Source organism: Peromyscus californicus, unplaced genomic scaffold (genome assembly GCF_007827085.1).
Source record: "Peromyscus californicus insignis strain IS unplaced genomic scaffold, ASM782708v3 Scaffold_18__1_contigs__length_77618521, whole genome shotgun sequence".
Classification (NCBI taxonomy): domain Eukaryota; kingdom Metazoa; phylum Chordata; class Mammalia; order Rodentia; family Cricetidae; genus Peromyscus; species Peromyscus californicus.
The window spans coordinates 63779222-63794615 of NW_026294480.1; the positions used below are offsets into that span (position 1 = coordinate 63779222).

The window sequence follows — 15394 nt, forward strand, 5'->3', positions numbered from 1 at the left end:
TGTGCTAAATGTCCCATTTTATGCTTATTCTGTAGTTATAGATTTGTGTTATCATGAAAAAGAAAACAAATTGAACTACCAAGTTTTTGTGAAGGTTTTAATTTAATAGTTAGTCCCTTGGATCTAAGGATTCGTGTTTAAACCTGACTGTAGACATCACTGCATATACTTAAATACATAACACAATTAGTTGTAGTAAAAACAACTTAAGGATGCCCACATCCAGAGCTGCAGTTCAGTGGAAGACTCCCCTGGATGAGGCCTGGGTTCAGATCACAATAGTAAGGGAAGAAAACGAAGTCTGAATCACTTATGAGTTATCTATCCTCCGAAAGGGAAGCTTCACATCTGCATTGATCCTTTAAATCAGACCATAACTGAGTTGAAACAAAAGCTGGTGTGAACATAGCAGCAATCTCGAAATCAGCTGAAGCGCAGTAATGCCATATATAGAATTCTCACCTTCTGTTACTGTGACAGGGAACTCTGCCACAAAAAGCACATCTGGTCCCTTAAGCCAATTCATCACTGTCACTTATAAGCCATATTTGAGATCAAAAGGATAGAAAAGGTTACCATGATGAAGTGTTGGAGTGCTGCCAGCCCACCAGCATTGATGCAATGCTAGCTAGCTGCAGCTTCTCTCTGAGAGCCTGGGATGTGTGAAGGATGGATATCAGCAGGCTCGCCAGACAGAGCCGAAGGTGTGGTGTGTGGATGAGAAGGGTCACAAGTAGGGTGGCCAGATGAAAGTCACAATGTGAGACCCAAGTGCCAAAGTTAAGCCTGTGCTAAAACTGAGGGATGGGGGAGCAGAGTAACGCTAGTGAGAGCTGGGACTTTATTTGGTTTTTTGGGGTTTTTTTTGGAGACAGGGTTTCTCTGTGTACCTTTGTGCCTTTCCTGGAACTCGCTTTGGAGACCAGGCTGGCCTCGAACTCACAAAGACCCGCCTGCCTGCTGGGACTTTATAAGGAGACAGATACAAGATGTTTTGTAGAATAATGTCAAAACAGGAAAGAGCTTAGGGTACTGTTATTCTGTAATTTAAATGATTGAACCAGATAAAGTTAAATGTTATAAATGGATGCTTCCTTTTATGAAGTAAGCTGTATATTCTGGTTTCCCTTTGGTGTTACGTTTTTCTAGTAATGTTGTATATAAATGCCTTGAAAGAAGGCACTGGCTCTGTAATAGGGCCTCAACAATTCCTTATATCTTATGCATGGTTCACATTCTCCATTACTGTCATTTGTGTGGCTGCTTCTTTTTTCCCTGGTGCTGAGAACCAAACACAGGGTCCTTGTGCTTGCTAGACAAGCACTCTACCACTGATTTAAATCCCCACCCCCTGTATTGCTTCTTAAAGTGCAAGTTTGTGACTCTTGGAAGAAGATAATGTCTATGATGGGTGACAGTGTGTCTCTGTCCCTTTGTATCTACAGGGGATTATATCCAGTGTCTCTTGCAGAGGCCAAACTCTGTGATGTTCAAGTCCCTTATATAACATGTATTGTATACACCTATCACCTGCTTATAGCCTCCTGTATGTTCAGTGGCTGTTTCCTGGCCAGTTTCCTTACCTACACACTCAACCAACTTAAGATCAACAGTAGTGTTTTTAAATTGTCTAGCAAAAACAACAACTATTTATACAAGATTTATACTGCATTAGGTATTTTAGGTAGTCCAGAGGTGATTTATATCATAAAGTTGAATGTATTTGATTATATTAAAATTTTACACTATCTTATATAAAGGAATTGATCACTGGATGATTTTTTTTTTTTTTGAGATAGGATTTATTTGTGTATCCCTGGCTGTCCTGGAACATACTCTGTAGTTACTACAGGTCATACCATTCACATCCTTAGAATTTTTGCAACTGAGAATCTGTGTATCACTAGAGATCAAATTTTAATAGTATCATGTCTGCCAGTCTAATTTTTATATTCCCTATGGTACACAGAAACAGAGACCAGCTCATTTGGACATTTAATTGACATATTATCAACACAACTTAAGTGCATCAAGAGGCAATTTGAGGAAACAGAAGGATCCTCTGGAACACAGAAACTATATGTAGTGTGCTCTCCTTGTCAATTGTGGTATAAAATTCTGTTACCTATCACTGGAGGTTTTTAAAAGGATCAGAAGGGAAATGGAAATTTTGTCCTAGCATGAATGGAGACAATGAATTTCCCTGTATGAGCTAGAATGGCATTACGAGGCCCTGGCACCTGTGGTGATCTCTCAGACACTTTTTGGGTTGATAGTGTGATGGCTACAATATGCGTTAAGAAAGGGTATTAAGTCAGCCTGGATGTTTTCTTCAGTATGGCATCTTGGTGACTATTGCTCGACCCAGTGGCCATGACAGTGATGACAGAAGATCCAGTGTGTTCCAGGGTCCTTCACTGAAAAGACCACTGATGACTTGTGAATAAAGAGTTACCTGTCCTTCTGAATGCTCTTCCAGTGGTTTTGTTTGACTGGGAAAAGTTAAAATTAAACAGCAGCAGGAGGATAATTTTGGATGAGAGGAATACAAGAAATTATCTTCATCCCACCACAATTGCTTAAGTACTTTTTTGTTAAAGATAGGTTTTCTAGCCAAAGAAATTTCAAGAACAATGAGTTAATAAAAATGGAAGTTTCTTTTACTTATAAATCACTAATTTTAATGTGGTTATTAAAAGCAGTTTCATTAAATCAGGAATGCAGATAGCATGCATCATTTTCTTTATTTCAATATTTGCATTGTTAAAAAGTTAATTACTTTCCAACTGATCATAAGAATGAAAATTTAAAGAAGAGAGTAACTAGTTATTCTTCACTTTGAAATTTGTCCTTTTACCATACAATTGCTTTTTTTAAATATTACGTCTGTAATGAATAATGTGTGCTCAAGTAAAGTCTCCTTTACTTTTAACTGCTCATTTGTCTTTTTATGAGTTTTCATATCCTAACTGGTTTCATTGTGATAGTTCTAGCATTTATGATTAGGAGTTATAAAATTATGAAATGTCTCTTATACTTTTTAATACTTTTTGTGATATTTCTAGCATTGTTTGGAAAGTATCAAAATTATATTTTTAAAAACAAATATTTAATACTGTTAACGTTGGGAACAAACATTAGTGTACTTTTTCCTGAGAAGCTGTTGTCACTCATTTAGAAAATAATATATAAGGTTTATTAAGGTGACTTTACTTTTTGAATTTTTTCAGTTTTTAAAATTATATTTTCTTATTTTTTTAATACATCCCAACTGCAGTTTCCTCTCTTTCCACTCCTCCCAGTCTCTCCCTTACTCGCACCCCTTTCCCCCCAGATCTACTGCTCCTCTGGTTCCCATCAGAAAAGAGCAGGCCTTCAGGGATATCAACCAAACAGTCTTAACAATATACACTAAAACCAGGCACAAACCTTTAAGGCTGGACAGGGCAACTCAGTAGGAGGAAAAGGGTCCCAAGAGCAGGCAAAAGAGTCAGAAGCACCCCCACTCCCACTGTTAGGAGTCCCACAGAAATAAATACCTCATTAACAACCATAACATTTGCAGAGGACCTAGCACAGACCCATACAGGCTCAGTGATTGCCACTCATTCTCTTTGAGCCCCAATGAGCCCTGCTTTGTTGATTCTTAAGGATTCTTTTTGGAACTTTCCAAGGAATAGCAAGCCTACTTTTGAACTCTTACTGTGCAGTAGTATCATATAGCTTCCCAACATGAAGTAAAATTGGCCTTTTTTTACCATTGGAAAAAGCATTCATAAGGGCAGTTGTTTTGATGATTTTACCTCTCTCTCTCTCTCTCTTTCTCTCTCTCTCTCTCTCTTTCTCTCTCTCTCTCTCTCTTTCTCACTCTCAGTGCATTGGTAATATATATACACACGCCCCTGCTGACCCTTGAGTATCTTCCTTCCTTTCCCTCTGAACCCTTCTTTCTACCAGGGTCGCTACACCATTAAAGAAAAAAATGGTTCCCACTTCCTCTACCATACATGCACCAGAAAGGGATGGGGCCTTGCAGGCACCTCCCGTATTTATGAAGCAAGTCAGTCTCAGGCAGGTATCCGTTAGTGCTATGTGTTGACAGTTGCAATGACAGTACAGTCTAGACAGCCTTTCCTGACATTTCCCCTGCTCCAGCTCTTGAATTCTTTCAACCACCTCTTCTGCAATGATAACTGTACCTTGGGAAGGAAGACAGTGATGCAGATATTCCATTTAAGGATGAGCACTCTCAAGTGTCTAATGAAAATGTATTTAATCACAATGTGTATTGACTGCCATTTCTTTATTTCATATCTATTACAAAGGAAATCAGGATTAATTAAAACATTCTTTTTAAATTTCTTTTTTTAAGTGACATTCTCTCTTTTATACTTCTTAACCCTGAAAGAAACCAAACACTTCCATATTTTTTGTTGGCTTACCAAGTATTAGGTGGCCATATGATTTCTTCATATACCCTTCATTATCCATGTATCCATTGGTGGACAATAGGCTTATTCCAGTGATAACCTTCATGGCTACATAATGCTACATGTAATAGCCATCGCTTATTAAACGAAAATCACAGGGCCCAGTGTGGGATATTCCCTCATGACTTGTTTGTAAGGGAGGTCCCAAAGCCTTCCCAAACAATACAAGACTCTTCATTACTCTTGGTTGCCCAATAGAATGAGTTGATAAGAACCTGTTGCTAAAGAAACCACACATCGTGGTGTATGATACAGAGAAATTCAGCTTGAAAGGAGCTGGGAGTTTTCTCCCTGCTGTCTAGCTTCCATAGACCCAGAAGCTTCAATACAGATGGCCAAGGGAGAACAGGCATCGGTGGTCTTACCCAGCTGAGGACCCTGTGAACTGGAGCATGAAGCTGCCAGGCAATGGGTGCCTACTGGTAAAATAGTGGTGCAAATGTCATAAGGACAACCCAGCATTCTCTGCTTTACATGGATGCCCATTTCATAAGAGGAAATTCATTACTGGTACTGTAAATTCAGCCAAAAACCCATGAGTGAAGTTGTGTTATATACTAGGGGGTGATCTTAGTACTGGTGTTTAACTAAATTGACATAGCACCAAATTGTCTTCTGAATATTCCTTTTTATACCTATATGCAGATGTTCAGTCTTAATCAGGAAACTTCCCTTCACAGGGAATGGTGCTGAATGCAGAGACACAGGGCTGTTTATGGTGCTGGGAATAAGTAACAATCAACCCTAAACAGGACATTCATTACACTCTCCCTGAGGATCAGGGAACAATGCAGAAGAACAGAGTTACAGGAAAAGGAAATGTAGGAGCTCTAGGATTCAGAGAAGGGCTGTGAAATGTCATCTGGTGAGTGTGAAATAGCCAGTGTGATCATGATTCTGTATTATTAGTGGGTGCCGGAAATGAGCCTGCACAACACTGAGCCTGTAAATAGTCTGTCATAGATCAGGGGGGATCAAGGTGGCCTTACTTCTCACTGATACACTATTGGCTACTGATGGATTCTGGAGGAAGAGCAGACATTCTCCTCTGATAAACCCACCACACTCTGGTGGATAGTTCCAAACCATGGTCATACATAGCTCTCATTAAACTAAGTGCATCACAAAAGACAAAAATGTGGGAAATGGGCTCATACAGAGAAAGTGGGGCATGATGAGGTGGGATTGGGATGAGAGTAAGAGAGAGTGTCTTATTTAGGGTCTTTATTGCTGGGAAGAGATACCAGGACCATGGCAACTCAAAGAAAGAAAACATTTAATTGGCGTGGCTCAATTACAGTTTCAGAGATTCAGTCCATTATCATCATCATGGGAACATGGCTATGTGCAGACAGAGGTGGTATGGGAATAATAGCTGAGAATTCTACATCTTTCAGACAAGAGGAAGTTGACTGAGACACTGGGTGGTAGCCTGAGCATAGGGAATCTCAAAGTCCACCCCACAGGGACACACTTCCTTCAACAGAGTCAAACCCACTCTAACAATGCCACACCTTCTAATAGTACCAATCCCTATGAGATTGTGGGGGTCAATCACATTCAAACTACCAGAGAGGGTGAGAGTGCAGTAATCTCGATGTACTGTATACATATATGTATGACATTAAAGAACTTATTTAATGAAAGATTTAAGAATTTAAGAAGAAAAATGGATCTACTAGTTACACGAACAGCCTTCTATAAACACATGGTCAGAAAGTCTTTTACTCAAAGCCAAGTTTTCATAACTTACATCACAAAGTGTGATTGGCAGTTTTAGGCTAGAATATGAAAAGCATTGATTTGAGAACCAAGGATGCAGGGGCCACTATTTAATTAGTGGTTTTCTATTGCTTGTCTTCATGTTCAGAGATCAAAGAGTTAAAATTAAGTCATGAGCTGTAAGAGTCTAAGACCTTGCTAATGTATTCTGTTATCTTTTGGAGAGAAAAATAATATATTTCTTGAACCAGCAGTTCCTAGTGAGTCTAAAGATTTCTTGCTATTCTGCTGTAAGAACGCATTTTGCTTCGGTGAGGTTCCTTGCCTGAAGTTGTTCCATCTTCCTGCTTAAATAGCTCATACATTACAGTAACCCATGTACTTTAGATGGCACTTCATTTTCATGTAAATGATTATCCTGTTTTCTTTGTGTATATGCGTATGTGTGCATGTATCTGTATCTGGTACCTTGGAGCTGAGTGACAAGCATTTATGAGTCAACTGACATGGGTGCTGGGATGTGAATTCTGGTCCCCATGATTAATCAGCACGTGCATGCTCTTAGCCAGGAGCCATCTCTCCAACACCCTAACTCTGTTCTCTCGCTGCACTGTCAGCAATGATGAAAATGAAAAGGGCATGTGTATGAGGAGATGCAGTATAGCTCACTTTAATGGAAATCATCTGAACTCTGAGCTGAGATCTCATGTCTCTTCTTCTCTTTGGAACTGTAATTAAGAAGACCTCTCTTATACACATATATCAGGCAGGGATTCTCAAAGTCATACATATGCACAGGGACTTGAGTTTATAGAACACAGACTACTGTTATTCTTAGGAGTTTTATTCTTGTAAGCAAAATTTTTTAAGTTGGAAAATTGACTCACTTTTCTTGGTTCTTCTACTCTCTACTTCTTTACTATTTCCCACAGACGCATGAGCTAATATGTGTTTTCCTACACCACCCATTCTTTTTCTTACTGGCAGTAGTGTTTTTAACATTTTATAAGTTGTGAGCAAGTTCTTTGTAGCGTGATTGAATATATTTGAGAAAAACACAATAAATGTAGTTTAATCCGATTATTTTTTAAGTAGCCTACCTGCTGAGTTGTTTTAATGCCCTTTGTAAATTGTTGACATATTTGGACTCTTATTGTTATCTAGCATACCATGAAGACAGACTAATAGTTTATTTGAACACAATTACATAGCTAAACAAAACCCAGCATTCAGTACTTTAATTTGGCACAATTAAATCCTCCTAAGTGTTTCAGGAGGATAAAGTATGGTTTTTACCAGTTGTTTTTCTCCAAGCCTTATGACATTTACTTAACATTGTGTTATACCCAAATTAGCCTAAAAGACACCATTCTTCCTCTGTTCTTTGGCTAGTGTGCCACTTACTCACAGATGCACAATGATGAATTATAAACTGCCTGGGAGAACCACTTCCCCGAATTTGTCATTTATTACAGTTCAAGTGAGTCACAATTCCTTTGGCTGTTGGGCTTTGCAGCATTCAGTGAGGTGCTTTTAGTGACTTACCACACAGTGTGCTTCTTTTAATAGCAGTTCACCCTAGTTTAATCTAGCTGTTGGATACCACTCCTAGTAACAGTCTCATCCCTTATTATCCCTTTCTTTCCATGAAACTATCCTGGGATATTGTTTAAAGGCCTATATGCAGACTGTGTCTCCATAAAATATTTCCATAATAATAGATAGCTTCAGTGTCCTGCCAGCCTTACATCAGTCAGCTTTTACAAATGTCTTTCTGCTGTCATGATGTTTAGCAGTGCTGTTTTAGTTAATCTTATGCTTGCCTGAGTTTGAACCATGGTTTACCATCCCAGCCTTGGTGTAGGCGTTTACATTTCCCAAGGACTGTGCAGATTTTATCAAATTGAAGCATCCAGTACTTCCATAGGGCTTCTGTAAAAAAATTTTGGTATGAGTGTTCCATAGAGATTTAAATAGCACTATTACCTAAAGCTTAAATATCTAGGGTGGTAACTGAACTGTGACACCATTCCCAGGCATGTGTATGATATTACTCATTAGAGCACTGGAATTTCTACTTAAAGATGCCTTTTAATTTTGCTGTAAAAATTGAATGTTGTAGAGTTTTGTCCCAATCTGTCTATGCAATTCTTAGCTCCCTTTCCAAACAGTATCTCAGTTAGGCTAACTAGGATTACTTCAATTGTCTCTGATTCAAAAGCAAGGTCATTTAGACTTGGAAGTTGTTGGTCAAATAGAATGATGGGCAATTGAGTCAAGATTGATTTTATGTGTTCTTTGTAGACTATTGTGCAGCTAGGTGCTTACTATAATTTTATCTTTTTTCATCTTAACCACAATCAATATCAGGCCTAATAGCTCTCATTTAAGGAAGGTTACATAATCTATCCAAGGACATACAGTGATTAAGTGGAAAAGGCAAATTCTTAACACACAGATGTCTGTCTGCCTCTCCCTCCACTGTGCTGGAATAGAGGCATATGCCATCACGTCCAGCTGAACTCATATTTAAATACCATGAAAGCACAGGCTCTTTCATAGCTCAGTGTTTGAAGGTCTTTCCATTATAGTTAATAACTATATTTTATTGTTAAAAAATGGTGACTATTTTACATGAACTTATAATATTTAAAGTAGAGTAAACTGAAATCTAAGAGCCAAGTTTTTGTTTTTTTGTTTGTTTCCTTTATTTTTTGTTTTAATGAGGATGACTGGGACATGACTTAAAAGTCACTTGAATACAAAGCATGATTATTTGTGAAGAACTTTTAAAACTTTTAATAAATTTGATGTCATTATAAATCCTACTTATTTCCCCAGCATTGAATTAGATCACTTCATTTATCTGCTAGAATTCGGAGAATGGTGCATTTTGGATAGATAATAGTGAACTTTCACCTCCCTGGACACTTAAAAAATGTAGACACAGGTGCTATCCTATAATAATTCTGAGGGATTATCACAGTCAGTACATGTTATTAAGTTCTTAGGATGATCTTTCTGAGTAAAGGCTCTAACCTACAACCAAATATGAGACAAAACAAGGAAGAAAAAGTGAGATAGAAAGTATACAGTATACACTAATAAGTAATTATCTGTACAAACTGTTTGACTTGTATATATATGAGGAAAAACAATTGTTTATACATAGGGATGGATGCTGCTGATATCAAAGTACGTTTGATATATCTTAATTAGGTTTTCTATTGCTACAAAGAGACTCCATGATCACAGCAACACTTGTAAAGGAAAACATTTAACTGGGACTGACTAGAAATTTCAGAGGTTTAGTTCATTATCATTATGGCAGGAAGCAAGGCAGCATGCAGGCAGACATGGTGCTGGAAAGGTAGCTGACAGATCTACATCTTGACCCTGAGGCAACAGGAAGTGAAATGGGTCCTACACTGTGTATAGCTTGAGCGTATGAGACCTCAAAGCCTGTCTCTACCTTGACACACTTCCTTCAACAAGACCACACCTATTCCAACAAGTCCACGCCTTGACTCTAAAGCTAGAATCATGTGGCTGAGTTCTATTGCCAAGTTCTGTTGCTTGCTGGGGCTGGAACATCACCCCCTTGTTCATTTACATCTTCATTAGCTTCTGTTTTCAATGCTTTCCTTGGTTGTTCTGGAACTCACTCTGTAGATCAAGGTAGCCTTGAACTTAGAGATGTACCCGTCTCTGCCTCTGGAGTGCTAGGAAAAAGGCATGCACCATCACACCTGGCTCTGAGCTTTTCTTTAACCCCTTTTCACATGTTGGAACATTAGCTGACTGGGATCTTGCCTTGAGATCACTACTCCTTTTATTCCATTTCTTAATCTGTTTATCTCCTTGAATACAAGACTTAGCTCCATTTCACTTCCTAGTACCCCTTTTTCTCCTCAAATTGTACATTTTGTACTTCTCCTTGCTAAGCTTGTTCCTTTTCACTGTGAATCTTCATTAGAGTTGACACTAGTAACCACAAAATAGAGTCTATACTAGACTGTTTTGAGATTTCCTCTGCCAGTGGAATTAATCCAAAACTCTTCACTTTAGCCTCAGACAGATTCTGCAGACAAGAGCAAAAAGCATCCACATTCTTCACTAAAATACCACAAGGACAATCTCTAGGCAACATAGTAAAATTCTCCTCTGAAACCTCTTGACCCAGGCCCCCACAGTTCAAATCACATTCAACACCAACACCACTGTCTCCCATGCGCCTAATACTATGGCCCATTAAGCAATGCTTAAAGCATCCCACTGCTTTTCTAACTCAAAGTACCAAAGTCCAAATTCCTCCAAATAGAAACATGATCAGGCCTATCACAACAATACCCCAGTCTCTGGTATCAGCTTTTGCCTTAGTTAGTTTTCTGTTGCTGTGAAGAGGGAACATGATCACAACAACACTTGTAAAGGAAAACATTTCATTGGGACTGGCTAACAGTTTCAGAGGTTTAGTCAATTATTATCATGGCAGGAAGCAAGGCAACAGACAAGGCAGCAGGCAGGCAGACATGGTACTGAGAGGTACCTGAGAATTTTATATCTTGATCCCACAGGCAACAGGAAGTGAAATGGGTCCCACTGGGCATAGCTTGAGCATATGAGACCTCAAAGCCCATCCCCATAGTGACAGACTCCCTTCAACAAGACCAAACCTACTTCAACAAGGCCACACTGCTTAATAGCAACACTCCTTATGGGCCAAGCATTCAAACACATGAACGTATGGGGACCATGCCTATTCAAACCACCACAATCACTGTTCATAAGGCCTTTTATTTTTTATAAAAAACTAAAAGCAAGCTTGTGTTCTAATGCAATTAACTACAGGGACTTTTGATTCATGAGGAACAAAACAAGAAAAGAACACACAGTACCAGAAAGTATAAAGGTGGCTGAGATACAGAAGTTTTGGAGTATAAAGAAATCAGCAAAATATTTCTTTTATTTAAAATTAAAAATGAAATATTTTGATAATTGCTAGGAAATTGTAATCCAATGCTACGTGTTTCAAGTTTTAGGCAATTCTAATTGATCTCTCTTATTTTACTTTCTCTATATAAACATATATATATATATTATAATATTTCTAAATTAAATGATATATATGTGTGTGTATGTATATAGCTCCCTTTTCCTCTCTGCCCCACCTCTTAAAATAAAAACTCATCTTTTCTCATGGTATGCTGTTTATATTCATGATTTACATACATAGAACATATATGTGTATATATATATACACACACACACACACACACACACACACACACAGTTTTTGTATATGTGAGAAAACACGAGGCATTTGTTTTTCTGATGAGGATTATTTCTCTTAACACTATGATTATAATTACATCACTTTTCAACAAGTATGAAGATTTCATTTTCTTAATGGCTGAATACAGTTTCATCATGTGTATATATCAAAGTTCTTTATTTCATATGGACATAAAAGTTAGTTTGGTTTCTTAGCTCTTGTATATGGTCAGCAATGAGTTGTATGTATAAATATATCTATGGCATTCTGTCTTAGAATCCTTTGGGTATATATTCGGGAGTGGTATAGTTGGGTCATATGATACTTCTATTTTTAGTTATATGAGAAGTCTGCTCTTTGATTTGCATAGTGCCTATATCTGTTCACATCCCCAGGGGTGATTAGAAATGGTATTTATTCCTGTTTACATTAGACTATGTCATTAATGCCTAATGATTCTGTACTCACAGAATTTTAATTCATTGTTAGAGAAGGTAGAAATAATTGGAAGATAGAAGAAAAGTGTGTTAGCATTAAACTAATTAATTTACTCCAATATTTGTTAAGTGGGTATTAGGTATTAGACCTGAAGTCTGGCTCAGGGATGCCATGTTAAATAAAACATTCTTTCTCCTTTTAGCCTCACCTTCTAGGGGAAGAGGAAAACAAACAATTGCAATATGAAATAGCAAGTACAAGCAGAATACTTTGACAATAGACAGTGCTCTGCATATATTAAATATATCAATGATATAGTAAGACACACTTGTTTGAAATGCTATATATCAGATTCTACAAAGATAAAAGAAAATTGTCCTCAACCTGTGGTTTACAATGAACAAAATCTTTGAATTGTATATGAAAAGAAAGTAAGAGAGCTGAAGAAGTGTGAGCAGGCTGAGGAGAAAGCACAGAACACTCAGAGACAATCACTTCATACACAAAGTCATGAACGTGTTGAATGAGCCAATAGGAGATAATCAAGGAAGGGAAAGAAGATGTGGACTGCAGGCCTAGAGTGTGTCTGGCATAGTGGTGAGAAAAGGCTGGGTAGAGTGTGTGCAAGTAATGTGAGGTGACTTTTAGAAGATAGCTGATCAGAATGTCTAAGGTGGACTGCAGGAGTAGGGGTGGTATTGGACCAAAAGGCAGAGCTGAGTGGGCATAGAATTGAAATGAGAGAAATAATGGCTCAGACTAAAGCGTTGTTTCTAGCACTAGAGTGGAGAATGACTTAGAGCTGGTATGTAACCAACCCACTGGCAGCACTTAACGACTTATGGAATAATCTAGCTTTTAGATGTGGAGTTTGTGTTTGGGGAACCTCAGATTTTGTTTGAAGTAAGTTTTCAGGAAACAGACGAGTTCTGTATCCAGAACTGTGCAAGCACACAGGTTGGATACTCTGCCTTTGTGACATCTGAAGGAGGTAATGTGGCAGCTAAGCTCCCCAGTGGGCATGAGCCAGCAGGATATACTCAATTCCTGAGACCTCCATGCAAGAGTGCTGTGAGAACAACAAAGGTTATTTGTTATTTGAGGCCTTTCTTTAAGTGACTCCAATTAGCTAACATGGGCACAGGAAAGCCAGTGGTTAGATTTAATTAACACCAACTGAATGTCCCAACAGTGATTTTTCCAACAGTAATTCATTCACATGTGAACAGTTCAAAACAGAAACCTAACGAAATAAGAAAGTAAAGCAATTGTGTTGTAAGACTTCATGTAAAAGCACTAATTTAATAATTATAACCTCATATTGATATTATTCTTGATTTACCTATCTGTTGTAGTAAAACATATCATGTTTTGCTGGTCTGTAATTTGTAAGCATTCTTTGCAGAATTTTGTCTTTCAGTGTTTTAATATTATTTGACAGTTTCATATTTGTATGAATTTTCACTATCTTCATATCCCCCACTCTATCTCATACCCTTCTTTCCCACTCTTCTCAACAAGCTCCTTCCTTCTTTTTTTAATTAATTAATTTATTTGTTATTTATTTCTTTATGCCTCGCCATGCTTAATTCTGGTCGTTTCCCGGGCACGAGAGGATGTGACTTACTGAAACCTGGACAGTTTGTCAGTGGCCGCACCCCTGAAGACGGTGTACTCCTTCTCCCAGCACCTGTTAGCTGCCCGTTTTTTCTCAGCAAGAGTGTAGTACATAGAAAATGAAAGTGAATTGTTGAATTCTTTCTTTCTTCAAACTCTCTAATCCCTTTTATCTCACTGCAGAAGTCTATTAAAATAAGAAAACCGCTGTATTCCAATAAGACTTAAGGGTTCCCTGGGACCTCTAATAATATGTTGTGCTTCCTCAGTGGGTGTACATGAGTATGTAGAGCTGATATAAGTGTTGCATGAATCACTACTTAGCCTTGCTTTGTTATATACTCTGGTAATATTTTCTAAATGTTGGTTACTACTCATTTTGTTTTATAACTCACTCATGGGTCTTGTCCTGCTCTTTGAAAACCTCTATTCAGAGATTTTTATACCTCCTCAATTTATTTCAGTGTATTGTTTCACTGATACTTATTCTGCTTATTATCTTCAGTAGATGTTTGAGATCATAAACTTGGAATTCCTTGAAATGTAATGTAACGAACAATTTTAATTTCTCTTAAAACAAATGATTTAAAATTCCTCTCTTGAAACTTCCTTGGCTAATTTTAAAATTACTCCCCATTGTGTCCTCCATTATTAATCTTCAGTTTCTTTAGAATTGGTATTACATTTGTTTTATTATCTATTTGTGTGTGGGGGTGTGCCATGGTGCACATTCGGTGGTCTTTCTTCTACTCTGCAGGTCCCAGGAGTGAAACTCAGGCCATTAGCCTTCCCGAAATTATCCCCACACCAGAGCAGCCACTCCTGCAATGACTGCCTAAGCCCTGCTGTTTCTAATGCTACTGTCATCCAATTTACTTCCTTGACAGCCTCAGGCGAAGTCTCTGCTAATAGTAAGCACTTGTAATAATTAATGTGCCAGGCTAGATACTTTACAAGTATTATTATAGTTTATTTGCTACTATATATAGTAAGTTCTTTTACAGTGTACCAAGAAATTCAGTCTTTTGCCCAATATCTTACAGGTAGGAAGCAGATAAACTGAGATTCAAACCGAGGCGTCCTATGTTGCTGATCTCTGCAATGTCATATTATCAACCATGATTTCTACCTCGATCTTGGACCTGCTCTCTTGCTCTCTCACTTGGTTGGTCTCCATCTTCATCTGCCCTCTCTCTCCCTCCTGTCCTCCTTCTCCTTCTCTTGCCTCTTTCCCTTTTTCCCATGACATGTCACTATTCAAGATCAAACCTACCATCTCTAAATACTGGTATGTAAAAAATAGCAGTCTAGAAGAAGCCATTTTTGGTAAAAGGGTACTCACATTCTTGTACTGCTTCCAGAAACAAGAATTTTCCTGGATGCAATGCCACCAACTCAGTATCTAAGTTATAAATTGGAGTGGAAATTCCAGGAAAGGTGAAATACGTTCAGCAATTGACTAGTTTTATCTGCACACTCTTTTCTTCTAAGACTTGTCTGGCATACTTGTGGGTGCTGCCTTCTTTCTGTGTGCACATCCCTGGTCTTTCTCTTACCTTCTTCATGTATACAAGTACGACTTGGTTAGGTCCTGCCCTATCACCTCACTTAAGTCTACTGATCACTTCAAACATCTCTTTACAAATATTGCCATATTCTGAGTGTCTTGGCTACTTTTTCGTTGCTGTGCGGGCAATCTGAACAAGGCAAATTTTAGAAGAGAGGGTTGCTTTGGGGCTTACAGGTTCAAAGCGTTAAAGTCCCCATTACCATCATGGCAGGGAGCATGACAGCCAGGCAGTCAGCCATAGCACTGGAGCAGTAGCTCAGAGCTCACCTGTGGAGACAAGAG

General features: G+C 38.2%; 1 protein-coding gene across 6 annotated transcripts in view; it reads left to right on the forward strand.

Moving 5' to 3' along the window:
* The window catches only part of Xrcc4 (X-ray repair cross complementing 4), a 257737-nt gene that overhangs the window by 137458 nt on the left and 104885 nt on the right, over window positions 1-15394 (forward strand). The window lies entirely within an intron of this gene.